The sequence below is a fragment of the Portunus trituberculatus genome, chromosome 16, assembly GCF_017591435.1.
Source record: "Portunus trituberculatus isolate SZX2019 chromosome 16, ASM1759143v1, whole genome shotgun sequence".
NCBI classification, from domain to species: Eukaryota; Metazoa; Arthropoda; class Malacostraca; order Decapoda; family Portunidae; genus Portunus; species Portunus trituberculatus.
Genome location: NC_059270.1, coordinates 4,908,716 through 4,930,525, shown reverse-complemented (window position 1 = coordinate 4,930,525; position 21,810 = coordinate 4,908,716). Strand labels below are relative to the sequence as shown.

Below are 21,810 nucleotides of genomic sequence, written 5' to 3'. Positions count from 1 at the left end.
CTCTCTCTCTTGTCGCTCAATCCTCAATATCTCTCTAATTCTTCTCTTTCAATGCAACTTTACTTCCTCCTCCTCTTCTTCCACCTCCTTTCCTTCTTCCTCTTCCTCTTTTTCCTCCTCCGTTCGTGGAAAACAATTATCTTCACTGTTTACCAATTTTTCCTCCTAACACAAATTCCTTCATCTCGTTTCTCCATTCCTGAACGACTCTTTCTTTCTGTCTGCATCTCTGTCTGTCCGTTTGTCTATCCGTCAGTCAGCATCCCTCTGTGTATCTACTGAGCTTCCTGTCCATCTGTCTTTCTGTCTGTCTGTCTTGACGCCTCGCCTTCCATCAACTTTTTCTCAGGGCAGTGTCCATCATCAGCAGTTTTTGTATTGTATTTGTCTGTCTTTCATCTCTATCTGTCATCTTTTGTACGGGTTTTGTAATCAACCAAACGTTTCTATTTGTGTCTACTAGAATGTATTTGTTATTTCTATGATGTTTTCTCCAGATTATCTTAAAGACCAATTTAGATTTTGTTTCTGTATTGCATTATTAGTTCTTTTTTCTTTATTTTAGTTTCTATTTAGCATCTTTTTTTTGTAAGTGTTCCTTGTAAATGTATTATGTTCTTTCTCTATTAGAATCTATGTTTCTCAATTTCTTTTGGGATTTTTTTTTTCAGATTAACATTTATTTCGTACGTGTCTTATATATTTTTTCTATATTTCGATCTGTTATCTTTTTTGGCCAGTCTTTCTATAAATCTACTGTTATCTTAGTGTTCTAATACCTAATTCTATTTCTTTTATCTTCTTTTAAAGGTCTTTTGTAGGTCAACTTTCCCTTTGATATTATAATGGTATCTGACTGTATTTCATTTATATCTATCATCTTTATGTGAGTAATTCTGTAGGTCAATGTTTCTTTTTATTTCTATTACTATCTATCTATATTCCACTTTCATCTACCCTTCCTTTTGTCAATTAACTTGCTCTCCTTTCCCTCCTCTTCCACGTTTTCTTTCATTTATGTCTATCATCTTCATGTGAGTCCTTCTATAGATCAATATTTCTTTTCATTTCAATTACTGTCTATGAATATTCCACTTTCATCTATCCTTCCCTTTCTCAATCATTTTACACTCTTTTCCCTCCTCCTCTACGTTTTCTTTTCCCTTTTGCCAGTGGAACGTTGTCAGCATTTCTCTATTCTACGAGTAAAACAAATTTTCTTTTTAAACTATCCTTTGATTTCAACGTCTTTAACTTCTCAGTATTCATTTCTATTACATTTTTCTTCTCACAATCGATTGATTTAATTTGCTTCAGTACTTTTCTTCTCTGCCTCAGTATGATGTCAGACAGACTGGTAGGGAGAATAGTAGACAGAAATAAAATAAAGTAGATAGGGAAACGAATACAAAAACAAATTGGCCAGAGAGAGAGAGAGAGAGAGAGAGAGAGAGAGAGAGAGAGAGAGAGAGAGAGAGAGAGAGAGAGAGAGAGAGAGAGAGGTTTTACTAATTTTACATTCATATTGACTTCCTATCCTTTCTATCTACCTGGAGGCTACAGTTTACATATTGTTGGTTTCTCTCTCTCTCTCTCTCTCTCTCTCTCTCTCTCTCTCTCTCTCTCTCTCTTAACATCAATCCATCTCTCGTTTCCAAACTCTTCTTTTGAAATATAAAACAAGGAATTCCTCTTGAACTTCCATCCACTTTTTACTGATCTCCTCTCCTCTAATTCACTCACTCACTCACTCGTTGTCCTTCACCCTCTCTCGCTGTCTCTCTTTTGCCTTCCCTCGCCTCCATTCTCCCACTTATTCCCTCACAGTGTCTTCATATATACACACTCTCTGTATATTTCCCTGCTTCGGTACCAAGCTTCTTTTTTTTATGTTGATCTTTGTTGTTACTTGTCTGTCTTTCTCAGTTATATATTTTCTCGTCTGTCTCGTTCCTTGGTTCCTTCCCTTTACTGTGGCGTCTCCTCCCTTCACTTCTTCCGTCCCATCTTCCTTCTTAATTCATTCATCCTTCCTTATCCTTCACTTGCCTCTCCGTCTCTATACAGTATCTGCTTTTTTTCTCTTTTTGCCCTCTTTCCTTCCTTCTTTCTTTCCAGCTCTGCCCTATTCTCTCTCTCTCTCTCTCTCTCTCTCTCTCTCTCTTTGTCCCTATCTGTGTGTCTGTGTGTCTGTCTATCTGTCTGTTTGTCTGTCTGTCTGTCTGGCTGTCTCTCTCTATCTTTGTCCCTAACTGTCTGTCTGTCTGGCTGTCTCTCTCTCTCTCTCTCTATCTTTTTTTTTTCTTTTTTTTTATTTACACCATGTCTACACCTCTATCTTTGTCCTTAACTGCCTGTCTCTCTCTCTCTCTCTCTCTCTCTCTCTCTCTCTCTCTCTCTCTCTCTCTCTCTCTCTCTCTCTTATATTTCTGTTTCACTTATATTTTTTCCCTCTAAATTTCCCTCCCTCTATTTTTTTTTTCAATATATAAACTGTAAACAAAAATCTGATTCTCCTACGCACTATGGAAATCAGTGGCAGTCCTGCTTTCCCAGAACACCGCTTTGCCACCGCACCACATAATACAACACAGCCACTGCAGCCTCCCTTACCCGTCTCTCAGCTTTCAATATAGTCCAGATCAGGTGATTTTGTTACCATGAGCTCAAGTGGCAAATTACATGCGACTTTTACTCCAGATTAAATTAGCCAAACCATATTTTTATACGGCAATATATGAGTTGTTTATTCACTTTTTTGTTTATTTTTTTATTAATTTTCTACCACGTGAGCTTTTCAAGGGAATTTATGGGTTAAAGGGGATACTTTTTTGGGGAACCTCCTAACTCAAAGCCCACCCACTAGGAAACCGTTGCCCCGAGTGAGGAAGCCCTACCTACACTCGGACCGTGGATAGGATTCCAACCCGTGCGCTTGGAGACCCCTCGGACCTCAAAGCTTGCATGGTTCTGCTGTACCAAGGCGGCCCCCAAACTTGTTCGTAGCTTCTCGTATCATCGCTTCATCTAGTTCTCTGCTCTGTATATATAAAGATGTATGAATGATTTTAAACGTGGCATGAAATTTGGCACATTTTTTTTCATACTCTTAACCTCTTCAGTACTGGGACATATTTCTACCATGAGTTTTGTGTGATTAGAGAATTTTAGTGACATTAAGAAGAGTCTATGGAGGTTGGAAGGTTGATGGCCAGAGTTTTCACTATTTTGATTCCCACATAAGTTTCTAAAGCTGTATAAAATCACCAAATAGCGAGTAGAATGAATGTAAAATGCGTCATGATACTGAAAGGATTAAACCAGTACGGGTCATTTTTTCTTCCATAGCTATCTGTACACACGAAACTGGACAGACTCTGGAAAATCGATCAACTAATCCTCTTTTTTTTCTGTACAGGTGAATGGTAAAGTTATTGTATTACTGAGTGAAAGGGTCAAATATCGCTGGAGATGTGTTGAACTAAGCAAGAACGAAGTAAGTGAAGAGACGTTATACTGTTTGAAGAGGAAGTTGTGTTTCTTGTGAGAGAGTTAACTACCTTGTATAAACTATCTGGATATTCATAGATTTTTTACTTACTTAAATATTCTCATACTATTATATAACATTTTAACTCTTTTGGTACATCCTTTCTTATTTATTAATTAATTTGGGACATCTTTATTTGTTCTACAGCAACTTTCAATCTTCAAATCGGAGAGAAAGTGCAAAATCTATTGTTGTTAATCCTATAATTTCCTGCAGATGCTTATGAAGACTCCATGCATTATTTTTGGTGCTGTTAATTGTTTCATATGGCAGTAAAAGTGTTAAAGAAGATACAGACACATTTTTTTTTACGATTCGCTGCGCCAAACTGATTTATAGATAGTTTTGGTGATGCCTTAAACAGCCAATTATGTTGTTTTGACTTGCTGAAGATAGTCAACGAAACTAGTTATTGATAATTACTTGACTTCTGCAGGGACGATTACCTGAAGATTTGGCTCAGGATTCTATTGCAAGATGAGCACGCTAACTTTTATCATGTTGTGTTCCTCAAAGTCATCACACAGGACGATTCTTATTTTTCCCGTAAATGATATGACTGGTTTAACTTAAAATTGGAAGATGCAGAAAATTTTTAATGATTTGCTGCGCCATATTGATTTGTATATATTTTTTGTGATGCCCTAAGCAGCCAAGTACGTTGTTTTGCCTTACTGAAGATGCCTGACGAAACTAGTTATTGACAATTACTTGACTTCTGCAGAGACGATCATCTGAAGATTTGGCTCAGGACTCTATTGCAAGATGAGCACGCTAACTTTTATCACGCTCTGTTCCTCGGAGTCATCACACTTACAGGACGATTCTTATTTTCCCCGCAAATGATATCACCGGTTTAACTTAAAATATTTACCTTTACTACGCAGTTCCAAAGAGTTTCAATATAATAAAAACACGAACATTAGATATTACGATCATAAACTCGACTTATTTATTTTCCTTGCAGTTTCGATAAATCATCCAAACATTTTTTTTTTCCTGAGCATTCCCGGGACTTGAAAATCTCTACACAACAAACCAAGAAAAATATATAAAAAAGGAGAAATTCCGAGTTTTGCATTAATTAGACACATTCTAAGGCCAAAATTGCGTCATAAAAGAAGATATACAGTATATCATTTCTCTCTCTATCTTGTTTTCTTAGTTCCATTTCTCAGATATCATTGTGGGCGTCGCATTATCAGCATCGATATTTTTGCCGTGGTGAGGTCAATAAACTACAGGGGAGTCGAAATTTTGTTAACACTAGTAAGAGAGGAAACTACAATTGTTAAGATATTTTTGACTCATCCTCTCATAATAGTGTTAACATAAATTTGACTCACCTTGTATATCAATCTGTGTATTTATGTAAGAGTATCTATATACCTTTCTAAGCATTTAACGCCTTCAGTACCGTGACGCGTTTTCATATTAATTTTTGTTACTATTTGGTGATTTTATACAGCTTCAGAAACTTATGTGGGGGAATGAAATAGTGAAGACTGTGGCTATCAATCTTCTAACGTCCATAGACTTTTCATAATGTCAATAAAATGGTCTAATCGTACACACATCACAGGGTAAAAATGTGTCCTAGTATTGAAGGGGTTAAATAGCTAACTTACTAATTTAACTATCAAACCAACTATTTAACCATCAAACTACAATTAGCAAGGTAGATAATAAACTAACAAACTAGACAGCTACCTCTATGTCCATCTATCTACGTCTCTATCTGCCTGCTTATCTATCTACTTACCAACAAGTCTTCTTAATTCACTGTGTAGCTCCTTCAATTACTTCCATTCCAACTCCCCTTCTTGACAACACAACACTACAACTATTCACTAAGAAAACATAAACGACTGAGAGAAGAATCAACGGCATCTCCTCAAACGTCACTTCTGGTTTCCCTGACGTTCACGATTTATAAATGACAACCAGAAAGTGGATAGCCTCTCTACATCACGGATAGAGATTTCAAAGTCAGAGTTACAGTGGGCAGTGATCAACCATTTGGGAGGTGCCCTTGAGACGACAATAGATAGCTGGTTTCTTATAGAGTAAAGAGGGTATGAGATAAAATAAACTGCTTTGATGAGATTGTGATGGTATTGAGAGAGAGAGAGAGAGAGAGAGAGAGAGAGAGAGAGAGAGAGAGAGAGAGAGAGAGAGAGAGAGAGAGAGAGAGAGAGAGAGAGAGAGAGAGAGAGAGAGAGAGAGAGAGAGAGAGAGAGAGAGAGAGAGAGAGAGAGAGAGAGAGAGAGAGAGAGAACGCATGAACACCCTTTTAAGAAATTAGTTAAGAAAAAAAAGAAAAACACAACATCCACTCAATGTTTTAAACTGGAGGGCTTCGCTGGCTAGGTGACACCCCGCTACCTTTAATGAGGCGGCTTAGTCAAGGTTGGAGAAAATAATAAGATAAAAAATATGAATAAATATATAAGAATAAAAGACACGTAATGGCTATCAGAAAGTCGATTTTTTTCCCCTTACTAATCAGGTTCAAGGTTCAATAATTCCGCAAAGTGAAAGCATCATTAAGACACACTGATGAGATATTTGACATGCTACAGGTTAATTGCAAAGTCTGGGGTGGTGGTGGTGGGGCTGGTGGTGGTGGGTGGTGGTGGTGGTGGTAGTGGTGAGTGAAAGAGAGAGAGGCTGAATAAAATAGAGATTAAGTTAGGTAAAGGTTAGTGTCTGTGTGTGTGTGTGTGCATGTGTGTGTGTGTGTGTGTGTGTGTGTGTGTGTGTGTGTGTGTGTGTGTGTGTGTGTGTGTGTGTGTGTGTGTGTGTGTGTGTGTGGGCGGGATCTATGCGATATTTCATCATAATCTTTTGTATATTTTGCAACAGTGTAAGATGAGATTTTTAGTGTAGACTTTCTCTATCGTTTTTGCTATCATTATTACTATTTTTATTATTATTATTATTATTATTATTATTATTATTATTATTATTATTACTATTATTATCATATCATCATTACAATTACTGTCTTTATTGCTATCATTATCATTATCATCATTGATCATTTACTATTTTTCCATCATCTCCTCCTCCTCCTCCTCGAAATACTACTACTACTAGTACTACCACTACACCTTTGACCTCTACTACTACTACTACTACTACTACTACTACTACTACTACTACTACTACTACTACTACTACTACTACTACTACTACTACTACTATTACCACCACCACTACTACTACTACCACTACTATCAATACTACTACCACCACGGTCACATAACATATACCACAGAAATCTTGAGCAACGAGTATACTGTAGTATCCATTCTCTTCTTGTTGTTTGTTAGAGTGGACTATCTTTCCTATTATTATCTTTGCCATAAGCACGTGACCCCCACATCGGCTCCTCCCTCTTGACTGATCAACCGTCCAACCTGCTCTGTCATCCACAAGGAGACGCCCCAGCCAGGCATAAAGTCCTTGAGAGCTTAAAGGTAAATACGAATAAAACTTTTCCCCAACACAAAGAGAGGTCAAGCGACAAACGGGTGAAGGCTTGAGATGTGCAGGGTAGATATTGTTACGCTCACACTGGGAGGTAAATGGATAGATGTACAGATAAAAGAATGGAGAGACAGATAAATAGAGAGATAAATATATGGATAGATAGATAGGTAGATGGACAAAATAGATGGATTAACAGATAAACAGATAGGTAGATATGCAAATAGGTAAATAATATAATTTGAAAGTAGAGGACTAAAGGTTTGAAATTATCACTCAAATGGAGAAAGAAGAGAAGTCCAAAAGAAGGGCACAGAAAACTAATAGACATAGATAGATATATAGATAGATAGATAGATAGATAGATAGATAGATAGATTGGTAGATAGATAAATACACAGTGAAAAAGAACGACAAAATGCAAAAAGTATCATATATTTGTGTAAAAAAAATTATTCAAATGAAACTTAACTCAAATAAGAAAACGGAAAATATCAGCTCACTCTCTTAATTAAATGACCACAAACATCACAATAGTCACTATACAACTGTATGTGGAGTATTCAAAATGACATTGTAGATTAGAAGAAATACAGTCTGCAATCTAGCCATACTCCTCATTTCTTCCCAATAAACATCTTAAGAAACTTCAAAAAATATTAAATCTCACTGCACATTTTGGTGCGCTACAGGCAATAAGTCTTGCAGGAGGAGGAGAAGGAAGAGCAGGAGGAGGAAGAGAAGCAAGGAAGGAAGGCAAAGGTAATACGATTCCTTTGCTCACACACCACTCATGCCTCGCCTCAACGATTCTGCTGACAGCTGATGGAGGCTGTCGAGGCCATGTGTGTGTGTAACGAGATGGAAGAAGGCGCACCTACTAAGTCGTGATATATATGTGACACGCGCAATTTTACCAGCTCTCTCTCTCTCTCTCTCTCTCTCTCTCTCTCTCTGAACATTATTTTTACGTTCATTTCGTTAAAAAGAATATTTCTATACCAAATTGAGATTTTTGAAACACACACACACACACACACACACACACACACACACACACACACACACATTAAGTGAGAGAGAGAGCAAGACAGAGATTGTGTGTGTGTGTGTGTGTGTGTCCAGTCTTGACTTTTCATTAAATTTTGTGAGAAAAGTACTCTCTCTCTCTCTCTCTCTCTCTCTCTCTCTCTCTCTCTCTCTCTCTCTCTCTCTCTCTCTCTCTCTCTCTCTCTCTCTCAGTGATTCAGACACAACTTTCACACTCGGATTGACGTCACGCTCCTGCCCACCAATGGACTTGTCACTGGCCTAATGAATGCTGGACTCGTAAAAATAGCTATTTGGTGCATTGTAAATGACGTGTGTTAGGAGGAGGAGGAGGAGGAGGAGGAGGAGGAGGAGGAGGAGGAGGAGGAGGAGGAGGAGGAGGAGGAGGAGGAGGAGGAGGAGGAACACGAAGGAAGAACAATCAGCAGCAGACCAGTTGGTACTTACGAGACTAAAGTGAAAACAGGATGAGGAAGAGGAGGAGGAGGAGAAGGAGGAAGAGGAGGAGGAGGAAGAGGTAGAGAAGATGGAGGAAAACTTAACGGATGATAAGTTATGTAGAGCTGATAAGAAAATATCCCTCAACAAAAAATATACATAAAATATAAGGCAAATATCCCAAATGTGTGATGTATGGTGTGTCGGTGAGGGAGGGAGATGGAGGCCAGTCCTGCATAGTTTAGCATAATAGTGTTTTATATTTTGGTGCCTTAAGAGTATTTTTTGTAATTCGTTTTTATTATATTTGAGCTGACCAGATATACTAATGAAGGAGGTAAAAAGCTCTCAATGTCTCGCTTTCTAAAGGACAGATTATTGAGATTGTGTACGGTAACTTGTTTAGAAATATAAATAAATAAATGAATAAATGAATAAATAAATAAATAAATAAGCAAACATATTAACTAAAAACAAATAGATAAATAAAACATTAGAATGAGCACGATTACTAGCTTGGTCAAGGAACATCAAGAGCACAGCAACAACAACAACAACAACAACAACAACAATAACAACAACAACTACAACATCAACAATAACGACAACAACAATGACAACAACAACAACAACGACAACAGCACCACCACCACCAACAACAACGACAGCAACAACAACTAATACAACAACAACAACAACAACTAATACAACAACAACAACAACAACGACAGCAACAACAACAACAACAATAACAGCAACAACAGCATCATCACTGAAGAGCAGATAGTCATTGTACACCTCCCTCTACCACGTTCACCATATTTTCCTTGACCTCAAGTCTGGTGATCTGCTGACAGTCCCTCAGATCTTTGCTTTTGTAAGGGGACTATTGGTGGAACAGAGAGGGAGCTTAACCCTTCAATACTGGGACACATTTTTACCTTGAAATTCCTGTACGATTAGACCATTTTATTGACATTAGGAAGGGTGTATGGAGGCCAAAGGATTAACGGCAACAGTCTTCAGTATTTTAATCTCCCACATAAGTTTCTGAAGCAGCACAAAATCGTCAAAAAGTAACCAGAATGAACATGGAAATGCGTCATGGTACTGAAGGGTTTAAGACTAACAGGAAACGTTTGACAAAGTGCAAGAGGGGTCAGAATATTCCACAACCTTCTATATATATGTATGGATCCCTTCTGTGAGCCCCAAGCTAGAAGGAAATAATAGAAAAAAATAACGCGCGGCACTGTCACGAGCGTTTGTGCAGAATCCAGCGGGCAGAAGGCAGGACGCGGCGAGGCACGGTGGTAGTGGCAAAGTGAACAATGCTTTCTTTGGCCTCGTCTTTGTTACCGCCGTGCCGTGAGAAAAATTTTGGCACGGAAAAGTAAGTTGGGAAGATCAGTAAACGTCAGACTCACAAAGGCAGGCTGAAGGGAAAGGAAGGGAAGCAACGAGAAGAGAAGGAAAGGGAAGGGAAGGCAAGGGAAACGATAGTATTGTTGTTGGGTAACTGGCTAACTTCCTATCACTTTTCAGTTAATGCTACAGTAATTATCAGCAACATATGTGGCCTGTAATTAAGCATCACCTCATGTATAATTACCAGGGCAATACCTAACCAAACCACAGAGGCCGCCGTGGTACAGTGGAACCATGCGTGCTTTGGGGTCCGAGAGGTCTCCAAGCGCACGGGTTCGAATCCTGTCCACGGTCCGAGTGTAGGTTGGGCTTCCTCACTCGGGGTAACGGTTTCCTAGCGGGTGGGCTTTGAGATATGAGGTACCCCAAAAAGTATCCCCTTTAGCCCATAAATTCCCGTGAAAAGCCCACATGGTATAAAAAAAAAATAGGTCTAACGTGGCCCAGTATAAGATGGAGCTGGGACCATACACTCTAACACGTGGCCTTGGCGCTCACATTCGTCTCACCGACCATAGAGACTGATAGTAGATTCCTCATAGAACTGTGATATCTAGGTTTTCACATAAATTAGTTTAATAAGTACTATTTTCTATCTGGTAGTTTGTAATACTATGACTGCTTGAGCATGACCTATCGTAACTATACCCAAATTAACCTCAATCTAGTGTTACCTACCAGTCTTTCTCCTAACACTGAAGATACACCACATGTAGTTGTTCTTTCCATGAATATAACACAACACACACCTAACTGGAAGGAATGCACAACGGAAAAGGGATAATAGAAATTTACTTCAGGTCTCTCAGGTGAGTTAACCACTATGGACAAAACTTAAAATCCAGCGTAAAAAAATGAGTCACAAATCCCCAAAATCATCTCTAAATCTAATTATCATAATACTGTACAAATTTTACTTAAAGTGAATTATCCTAACCTCACCTTAAGTTTCTCAAATCCAACAAGACCAAACCTTTTAACCTCATCTAATAAATCAGCTCATAAGACTTTAATCCCTTCACTTCTAGGACACATTTTTACCTTGAGATTTGGGTAATATTAGACCATTTTATTGACATTAAGAAGGGTCTATGGAGATCAGAAGATTGATGGACACAGTCTTCACTATTTCAATCCCCCACATGAGTTTTTGAACCTGTATAAATTCACAAACAGTAAACAGAATGACTATAGAAACGCGTCATGATACTGAATGCGTTAATATTGTCCCTAAATCTAAAACACTGTAAACACAACTTGAGCTATACATAAGCTAACCTACTCCAACGCTACCAAACTTACATTTAAAGAACACATAATCTAACGTAAAGAAAAAAAAAAAAGAAAATACACATTCTCTTCACATCACTAGTCACTGAGCACTGAAAAGAAAAGAGTCTCAAGGTCCAGGAAGCAACAGGACGAAAAAAAAAGAACACTGGGCCATATATAAAAGCATCAATCAGTCACAATCGCGTTTGCACCATTGAGAAAGAAAACGAGAAGATAAAGTGATAGACACGTGCTGGTATTGGCGTGTGGGTGGTGGTGGTGGTGGTGGTGGTGGTGGGCAGTGTTTTCTTTCATCTCTCCTCCGTTTCCGTCGATCAAAGGGTATTTCTGGCAGGGAGTTAGGTGGGAAAGTGGTTTTCTTTCTCTAGCTTTCTGTCTCTTTTTATTTATAAGAGGTATGAGTTTCCTGCCTGCATTGTAAGAGCAGGTAACCAATATAGTTCTGATCACCACACGGAGAATATTATGTGTGAACCAACGCAAGCGGTTAAATGTTAAGTTCATATGATGGTGATGATGATGAGTGTCTGCTAATGAGATTTCCTAATTAGTGGAATTATTGCACTCAAGGGACACACACACACACACACACACACACACACACACACACACACACACACACACACACACACACACACACACGAATAAATGTTGCAATGAATATACAAAAAAAAAAAAATAAAATAAAATCTATAAAACATGACGCTGTCCTTTGAACCCACAAATGCCTTTTAGAAACTTAGGAACGTAAAAATATCGAACATAGATGCACGAAAGGAAAACAAAGAAAAAGAAAAAAAAATCATAATTCCAGAAGAGACGAAAGAGACGTTGCGACGGTGTGGGGAAGGATGCATGAGGCAGGACACTGAGGATGCTGCCTAGCGGGGGGTGCGGGCGTGACTGCTCCTACCTGAGTGTTAATTAAGGCCAGGTGCGAGGAGGCAGCGCGGGGAGAGGCGGTGTAGCGAGGCGAGCATTGCGAGGACACGACTCCACCTGCCTGGGAAGTGTTTATCTCTGCAGAATATTAACGCCTGATTCCGGAACCAGGAATGTAGTGTTTGTAGTGACTGACGCGGCGGTTCTACGAGTATTCATGCAGTTGTCAGAATGTAGCAGTATTTCAACGGAGTGCAGTTCATTGATAGTTGTGAGGTCTCTTGCCTTTCTATCGATTCCTATTTAGCCTTTTCGATGCTGGGACACATTTTTACCTTGAGATTTGTGTACGATTAGACCATTTTATTGACATTAGGAGGGATATATGGAGGTCAGAAGATTAATTGGCACAGTCTTCACTATCTTAATCTCCACATGAGTTTCTGAAGCTGTATAAAATCACCAAATAGTAACCAGAATGAATATAAAAATACGTTATGGTACTGAAGGGGTTAACCTCTTCAGTACTGGAATGCATTTTTACCGTGATTAGACAATTTTCATGTGCATTAGGAAGTGTCTATGAAGGTCAGAAGATTAATGGCTACAGTTTTCATTACTCTAATCTCCCATATGAGTTTCTGAAGGTTATATAAAATCGCTAAATAGTAGGAAGAATGAATATGAAAATGCGTCATCGTACTGAAGAGATTAATGCTGTTCTTGTTCTTGCTATCTGGTGCATTATTTCTTTGTCTTATGTCTCTTTCAAACTTGCTGCTGCTATTGTTACTGAAGTCCTGTGTCTGACTCTTAATGTGTGTTCCTTCTTGTTGATTTCCTTTTCTCCTTGCTTTTGTTATTACAGTGGTTATTGATTTATTTTCTTCTTGTTTTTTTTATTGTTACAGTGGCTTATGTTTCATTGCTTCATGTTCTGTTTATTCGTTCTTATATCGCTGCTTTTGTTGTAGTTGGTTAGTGTGTGATTCTTGTATGAATTCACTGTTTTTTTTCTATTTCCTGATGCAATCGTTATTATCTGATGCCTAACGTTTATATGCTAGATTTTTGCATTATCATATTTCTTGTTATTCCTTATTATATTGTTTTGTTTTTTCTTCTTCCATGTATTGTTCATATTTTTTAACCATTGTCAGTTGGTAAAGCTTATAGATTTCTGTATTTGATGTGTTCTTATGTCTTCCTTTAATGTTATCTTTATTTTTATGATACATTCTGATGCCTTTAACTTTGCCTCCTTTCATATGCTGTTAGTTAAATCATTTCGCTCAGGGTCAAGTTCCTCTATTGTTAGGACCTCTTATCATTTAAAATATTGTTGTTACCTCACTTTCCTGCAATCTATTTCCTGATGATTTCTTTCTAATTTTACTTGTCATACTAATAGAGAACCTGTTTCTATCACGACGAATTTCCTCCATTGTCAAGATAACAGATGAAATCAATAGAATAAACAAAATAATTGAAGTTGCAATATCTTAATAATGATATGAAACTAACAGAATGAGTAAATTTCATAAAAATTCTCTATTCCTCTTATCGCCAATTTCTTTTATTGTTAAGGTTTAAAACAGCTATTACATTTTTACTTAAAAGCCATTGTGTGTTCGCCTCTCCGATAAAAAGGTTGTGAACTGTTAGATTCCCAGCAGGCGAGTTTGTCTTGCAGCCTCAGCAAGTACGTGCCCCGCGGCCCCTCAGCACTGCGTGGCCTTGAGCACCGCGGCATGGGCGAGATCGTGTATTCAGGCGGCGGGAAGAGAACACACCAGTGGGGCGAGCTAAGGTATATTGCATCCAGTGAACCCTGAGTGAAGCGACGCCAACATTGGAGTGTTGAATTTGATAAAGAGCCATAACACGGTGTAATATAATTTCTTGACAAAAGGTATTGACCCGTGATTGGATTATCTTCTCATTTGCGTATTGGAAACTGGTTATTCGTGTTCACATCCCGGGAGCTGAATGTTGGCCTGCCTCTGCGCTCTTCACGAATATCTTTTTTCAGCCTTTTTGTCTTTTCCTTCAACTTGTGCAGGGATGAAGCTGATCAAGAGTTGTAAAACCTGATAATAAAAGGCTCACTTCATTGCCACCTCCCTTCTTCACCTGTCCCCAAAAAAGTAACAAGAAAAAAAGGATTCCAGTCGGATTGGTCAGTTCAATATTAGAATAGTCTTGATGTTTTTCTCTCACAAGTGTCGAAGTTGGAAGAAGGGGAATGATATAAATTGGAGAGTTTCAAAAGTTTACCAGTGAATGGGACGAAAGAGTGAAAATGTCAGATTTTTTCACTAATAAGGTGGACAGAATATGGACAAGAAGAATAAATAGAAAGTCACACATAACAATATCAAGGGTGGATGAAGGTGACATGCAGTTAGCCATTCAAAGCAGCGATAGGAAGGAAAACAACAACAGAAGATTGTCATACATGCATCATCACGGCGGGGTGGGGGAGGTATGAGACGATGAAGACAATGTATTTGTGCGTCCTTCCTTCCCTTCACTCTCAAATGGCCATCAGACTTTCTCCGTCCTTACATAACCCCCATCAGGTTTCATAACATGGAAGGTATCTTTACAAACAATGGAATCGACATTTACCGTTGTGCCCCTACGGCCTAAACAAACCCAGACAGGCGGGGCGAGGCGGAGGGAGGGCCCAGCGGGAGAAGGGTCCGTCGAGAGGAGGTTCCATGGTTCCTCCTGTTTCCTCTGCCGCTGTTTGTTTAAGGTCGGCGAGAAGACAAAGGCAATGTTTGGGAAAGGAAATATTCAGATGGTAAAAGGAGGACATCCAGGAAAATATTTCAAAAGGCGTCTTGTTCTTTTGAGTGTGCCAAGAGTTGATATTTGATTGGGATAATAGACTGGCATGGCTCAAGTGGCCGTTATGGTGATCACGTTTGCGTGTTTACCATCCTGGACTGTAGTGAGAGGCGCTTCCCTTCACGACACTGAAATGCAAGGTGAGCAAATATATCCAGGCCCTCCAGTGAGAGTTCCTGTTGCGTAATTGAGTTATCACGCCAGGTAACCTTTGCAATAAGGTTATCATTCCCTCATAAAGTGAATACGTAGGTCTGTATCCTGCTACGTTTCGGTGCCTCATCTTGACAACTTTAAAGGTTTTACTGCTATGGTAATTATTTCTCTTAACATTCATATTAATGGGAAAAAAACCCATATATTCAAAAGTACAAAGAAAAAAGAAGACAAATGGAATGCTTTCATCTTTTCTATGCTACGGAACTTTTAAAGACAAGGTTGTAAAAAAGCACCCTCCATTAAAAAGTTATAAGTTGTTACAGGGAACATTTTTTCCAGCTCGGAACGAGTTAACAAACTGCAGTGGAAATTATTTTGGTTTCAAGATGCTCTGATGATTTTAGTAATAGTAATAGTAATATCGAAAATAATAAAAATGAATGAATGAACAAATAAAGTAAGAAAAAAACAAAGAAATGAGAAGTTGATCAGTCATATATATGTGGCCTTTGAAATTTGAGCTAGTGAGAGGCCAAAATATTTACGAATAGAAGTCATAGCATTAGGTAAAGAAATGAAGTTCTCACGGCAGTTAACCGATGAACGGTGGTTATACTTCTCACCTTTTTGTCAGCATCCTAAAGTAAATACATAACATCACACCCAAAGGTTATCTCCCATCATCAGAATACCGCCAATGACAGTACTTTAAACTGGCAATCTCTCGACATAATAGAATCTCAATTTCCGTAAGACGCAAAGTAATAGTTCGCAGCTCCTTGTTATCGTCTTCGTCGTGAATACAAGCTGCTTCTAACCAGACTTCATATCGAGTAATGACAGAGGTATCATCCTGCTGGCGCCACCATCATCCCTAATGGAGAGTAATGGAAGGTGTCAGGCTACGATCTTTCAGGGCACCACTAACGCCACTACAAAGGCTACCTTCAGGCAATTACGCGTGTGATCCAGCTGACACTAACCAGATGAAGGGAGATATAATGCTAAGCCGCCCCATCACTCAGAAAACAGATTATCTATATTCATGAATTTTTATTGGTCATATTTACGTTTCCCAATAACCATTCACAGAGAGTAGCTATTCCTACGAGAGGGAAGTTTTATGCGCATTACGAAAAATCTGGTCTTTGTTCCTGCATTTCTGGAAAGGTTCATTCACTCATCCGTTTGCAAATAGCTTGAGCGTGTTAATATGCTGAAAGGATCAACTCACCATAAAAATCGGCTGCCATTACTTTTGCTACACCTATTTTCACACACTGCGATTTCCATTAAACAGCAATTACATTTTTTCCACGTACCTGTCGCCTCTGCTGCCGCCGCCACTCAGCAGGCACGAAGGTGTGACGTCTGCAAAGAAAAAAAAATGTGGATCATGAAGAAGAAAGGGTTACCGCACAGACACGTGAACCTTATTCATCCCGCCCCACCTAACACACACACACACACACACATACACACATACACACACACACACACACACACTAAAACATTGCCACGAGATGAGAGGAAGGAGAAGAGAGAGAAAAAGCCCATGCATAATCTTTTCTCCGTTAAGAGGAGAAGATGGCCAATCTATCAAGTGGTCTGCAAAACAGCTGTTGAAAGACGAGAGTGAGGCGGAATCAGAGTGAGATAAAGATATGGACTTGGTGTGATGATACAAAGAATGGGAGGAACAGACGATGTGATGGACAATGACAACTTTGACTCTTGAGATGAAAAAAAGACGGATGAGATACTACTACTACCACTACTATTACTACTAAAATTACTACCACTACTACTACTATACTACTACTACTATTACTACTACTACTACTACTACTACTACTTCTATTATAACCATTTCCATGTACTATTACTACCTGCTGCTACCATCAATGCTACTACTACTTCTACCATAATCAGTACCGGTAAACGCGCACTTTCTTCACTCACTTTCCTTCGTTACCTGTCCCTCTCTTCCCTCACTCCTTTTTCACTCTCGCTCCTTCCTTCCCTCAGTTTTCCGTCACACGCTATCTAAACTTCACCTGACTTTATGATAATGAGTTAATGGACTTTTATTAAACATCTTTACACAATGTTTACCTTTGGAGGATTTTTTCTCCTGAATATTTATCAAGTTTTTCTTAAATTTTCGTTACTTCCTCTTCGTTTTCTGTAAAATTATTTCGTTACAATGTAAAATAAGTGGTTTCTGCATTGATAGGGTTGTTATTAACGCCTCTTGAGTAGTCTCGAAGAAGAAATAGAGGGAGGAAGAAGAAGATGAAAAAGAAGCAAGCTTTACGTGCGCCAGAGGACCAGAGTGGCAGATCAGCACAGGAAAGTAAGACATCAGTGCTGCAGAGAAGAGCAAAGACACCCAAAACAACACTACAGAAGTGGTGGAGCCAGTGAAATGATCCTCGCCACAAACTGAGCAGACAAGGCACCAAACTTCTATCCTCCCTACAATTGCACATTTCCTTCAGCAGTTCTTCAACCACCTCTCTTCCTTTGTCTCCTTCACACTGTGCCAAGCAGAAAGGAGGGAAGAGCTTGAAAGCTACGAGTTCATCGGAAGCCAGCATTTGCTACTTGCGGATGTGGCGAGACAAGTTCGAGAAACACTGAAAAGGAACAAACTCCACACTGTCATTGACACATTCTGAAGAGTACGAAGCTCTGCCGCCCACTGAATGATGATGTGTTATCGAGCAAGACCCGTGGTGAGGAAAGCGTGAATAAAAAGCTTGGCTGTTCAGAATCGTTAAGTGAATTGTAGAAATGTGTAGCGACTTGACACGAGAAACTTGCGCCCAGGAATCGGCAAATAGATGAGACTCGGAGAGTGCGATACCTCCTGACATGTTGACGTGTTGCCAGGTTTATGCGGAAAAGGCGTCCGTGACCTAACTTCTCCAGTGAAGAAAATGCTCAACACAATTACACGAGCATCACACGGCCTAAAAGGATTCATGGATGGACAAAGGAAGTGTTTTATTCATCTTAATAGAAGCAAAGTACAAGTACACCATCTACTGATTTTTTATTCTATTGAATTTATCTATTTTTTTTTCTATTAAAGAAATATATGTATTGGTTTTCTCAATTCTTACTTTCTGAAGGATATATAGTTCTTACTCAATTGGATATAGTGACTTTTATAAAAACACCTGATCAAACACTCGTATATACCTTGCACAACGAAATAAAGACGAAACAAAACAAAACATCACTTTTCATTCCCTTACTGTATGTTCTCTTACAAATATGTCACTTAATAACCCAAAACACCTCATTGCGTCACTTATCCGACTGTAAGGTCAGACGGAAAAGTAAAAATTCTGAGTTTGGAATTACGAATGAGAGAAGATCAGGATTCGGGAAAGGAGGAGCCACGAGATCAGCGGTGTTAGTGGCGAGCCTTGATGTGCAGTGCAATCTTGAATGGATGTAAACTTCACTGAGATTAATGTAGATGAAAGCGCCGTTTGGACAAGAACTGGGAGTATTTGTGAGTTCAGGTTTGCTTGATATGTAAAGGAGGGAGGGGAGAGAAATGTACTAATGTGATAAGTGTTTGTAAAGTTTTGAAGATAATACATTTTGCAGGGGGACAAATACTGCAGCTTTGAATTTGATGTATGATGCATGGAAAGGCAGAGAAATCTAAGAGTATCATTTTCAAGTAGGACAAACACAGTAACAGAGAGAGAGAGAGAGAGAGAGAGAGAGAGAGAGAGAGAGAGAGAGAGAGAGAGAGAGAGAGAGGAAGGAGGGAAGCGACATGTTGAGTCAGCCCTACACGCGCGCACACACACACACACACACACACACACACACACACACACTGTCCGTCTATCTGTCTGTCTGTCTGTTGTCTATCTGTGTGTGTGTGTGTGTGTGTGTGTGTGTGTGTGTGTGTGTGTGTGTGTGTGTGTGTTTATGTCTTCCCATCTCTCTCTCTCTCTCTCTCTCTCTCTCTCTCTCTCTCTCTCTCTCTCTCTCTCTCTCTCTCTCTCTATCTATCTATCTATCTATCTATATATCTATCTATCTATATATCTATCTATCTATCTATGTATCAATCTCTATATATATCTCTCTCTCACACAAATAATCAGAATATACATAAAAAAACAACAAGATAAATACACTCACTAACAAAGAAAAATAGAAATATAACTAATGGAATACAAATTAGCAAAACTCATCGCCAGAATTATGTACAAACAAGACACAGACCTAAATAAAGTTACTATTTTTACACTCATCTCCATAAACAAGCACTAGATCGGCTGGCCTTGGTGCTCGCCTGCCACACACACACACACACACACACAGATACACACAGACCATCACACCAGCATTCAGCACCACCACCATCATCACCATCACCACCAAGCTAGATGTTGTGTGTGGGGGAGGTGACATGTGCCAAAACTTTCTCTCGTATTGTTATGGAGAAGTATTCGAGAGTATATCACATACTGTATTAATCTCTTCAATACTGGGACACATTTTTGCCTTGAGATTTGTGTACGATTAGACCATTTTATTAACATTAAGAAGAGTATATGGAGGTCAGAAGATTAATGGCCAGTCTTCACTATCTTAATCCCTCATATAAGTTTCTGAAGCTGTATAAAATCACCAGACAGTAAGCAGAGGGAATATAGCGTCATGGCACTCAAGGGCTTAACTTAATAGTGTTTAATAGGTTTCTTCAATAACAATACAAGTCAGGTGATTTCGTGTCAAAAATTCCTTCTTTTTTGTGTAAATATGGACAACAGTCGAACATATAACATATAATATAATTTACTGGATTTGTCTGGAGTGTTCGGTAGTTTGTTTGTGATAAGTCATCTTGATCTCGGGTTGAAAATTTCTTCCCGCTTGTTTTCTTTCTTTAATTCCTTCAGTACTGGCACACATTTTTACCTTGAGATTTGTGTACGATTAGACCATTCTATTGACATTAGGAAGGGTCTATGGAGGTCAGAAGATTAATGGCCAAAAGGTTCACTATTTTAATCCCGCACATGAGTTTCTGAAGCTCTATAAAATCGCCAAATAGCAGGCAGAATGAATATGGAAAAGCGTCATGGTACTGGAGAGATTAAGGTATCGAGTATATTCCTCATACTGCTTTATTTGACCCCTTCAGTACCATACCAGGTTTCCATATTCATTCTGCTAATAATTTGGCGATTCTATACAGCTTCAGAAACTTATGTGGGGATTATAATAGTGAAGACTCTGGCCATTAATCTTCTGACCTCCATAGACCCTTCTTAATGCAAATAAAATCGTCTAATCGTGCCCCAAAATCAAGGTAAAAATCCGTCTCAATAGTGAAGGGGTTAACTATATCTAATTGCTATTTGGCATATTTTTCTCTGATTACTATTCACTGTGAGACATTTTGTACATGTTCTATAGTCAAGTCCAGTCATTAAACTACTTATAATTTGCAATATCTATTCCCTTTACTCTTCTTTCATGTAGATGCTTGTAAAGATCTCATGCATTACGTTTGGCGCTGCTAATTGTTCAGCATTGCGAAATAAAAGTTAATTTCCTGTGTTGGGTGATTTCCGTCGGTGATGCGTCCCTGAACTCTGGGATAACATAACGTTCCTACTTGTACAGTTATGGATAGAAGTCAAATATGCATTGAATTTCACAGTGTTCAGTATTTCAAGGTGTCTATAAAGCAAAGCCAAACATTCCAAAGCACGATGAGTCTTTTTTATTCTATGTAAGAGAGACAAACGGCCAAGGGAAACAAAAAAAAGTGAAAAAAAGGCCCACTGAGGTGCCAGTTCCTTAATAGTGAAAAAGAAAAGGGATTTTTTGGCTGGTATAGAAGTCATCACACACACACACACACACACACACACACACACACACACACACACACACACACACACACACAAACATACATACACATAAGTAATTGTCTTTATTTACTGTTATTAATTACTTCATCAATAGTTTAAATTAAGGTAAAGTGTCTCAATTGTCAATGAAACAATTATGAAAGCTTTAACAGCTCTGTAGCACTGAAGATATAAAATTAAACCCAAACTTTTATTCACATCCCCTACTTCTGTCGTGTTCTGAATGCTTAGAGACCGCAATAATAGTACTGAAGGTGACAACAGAGTACCAACCAGAAGACTTGTAGAGGTGGCGTATAGAAATCCCTGCACGACACCACATACATGAGGCAGCGGTTTCAACAACAGTAATAACAACAACAACAACAAAATAATAACAATACACTTTTCCTCCTTTTTTTTCCTTCTTCATTTGTCAAAGCTTGTAATGCAGTAATGAAGTAAAACACTGGTCTCTTATTCGACATGATACAAAATCGATTCCCACACACAGCAGTTGTCTTGATCAGAGTGGCGCTGTCTTGAACCTGGCGCATCACCGTTACCGTGCATCTTACTTGATTATAACGCTATATAACCTCTTTCTCTTCCTCCTCCTCCTCTTCCTCCTGTTCCTCCCATTCCTCCTGCTTTTATCTGACAGTATTTCCTTTTGCCTACGTACACTGATAAAAAATGAGTAGAAAAAAAGAAATATGAATATGAAAGCACAAATATATACAACAAGAAGGATGGTTAGCAGGA

General features: G+C 38.8%; 1 protein-coding gene across 8 annotated transcripts in view; it reads right to left on the bottom strand.

The window, feature by feature from the left end:
* Positions 1-21,810, bottom strand: part of LOC123504515 (cardioacceleratory peptide receptor-like) — a 281,235-nt gene that overhangs the window by 233,854 nt on the left and 25,571 nt on the right. For all 8 annotated transcript variants that reach the window (XM_045255089.1, XM_045255088.1, XM_045255087.1 and 5 more), the window contains one exon: positions 16,471-16,519. The gene's annotated coding sequence lies outside the window, so the exon portion shown is untranslated. The remainder of the gene's footprint in view (positions 1-16,470; positions 16,520-21,810) is intronic.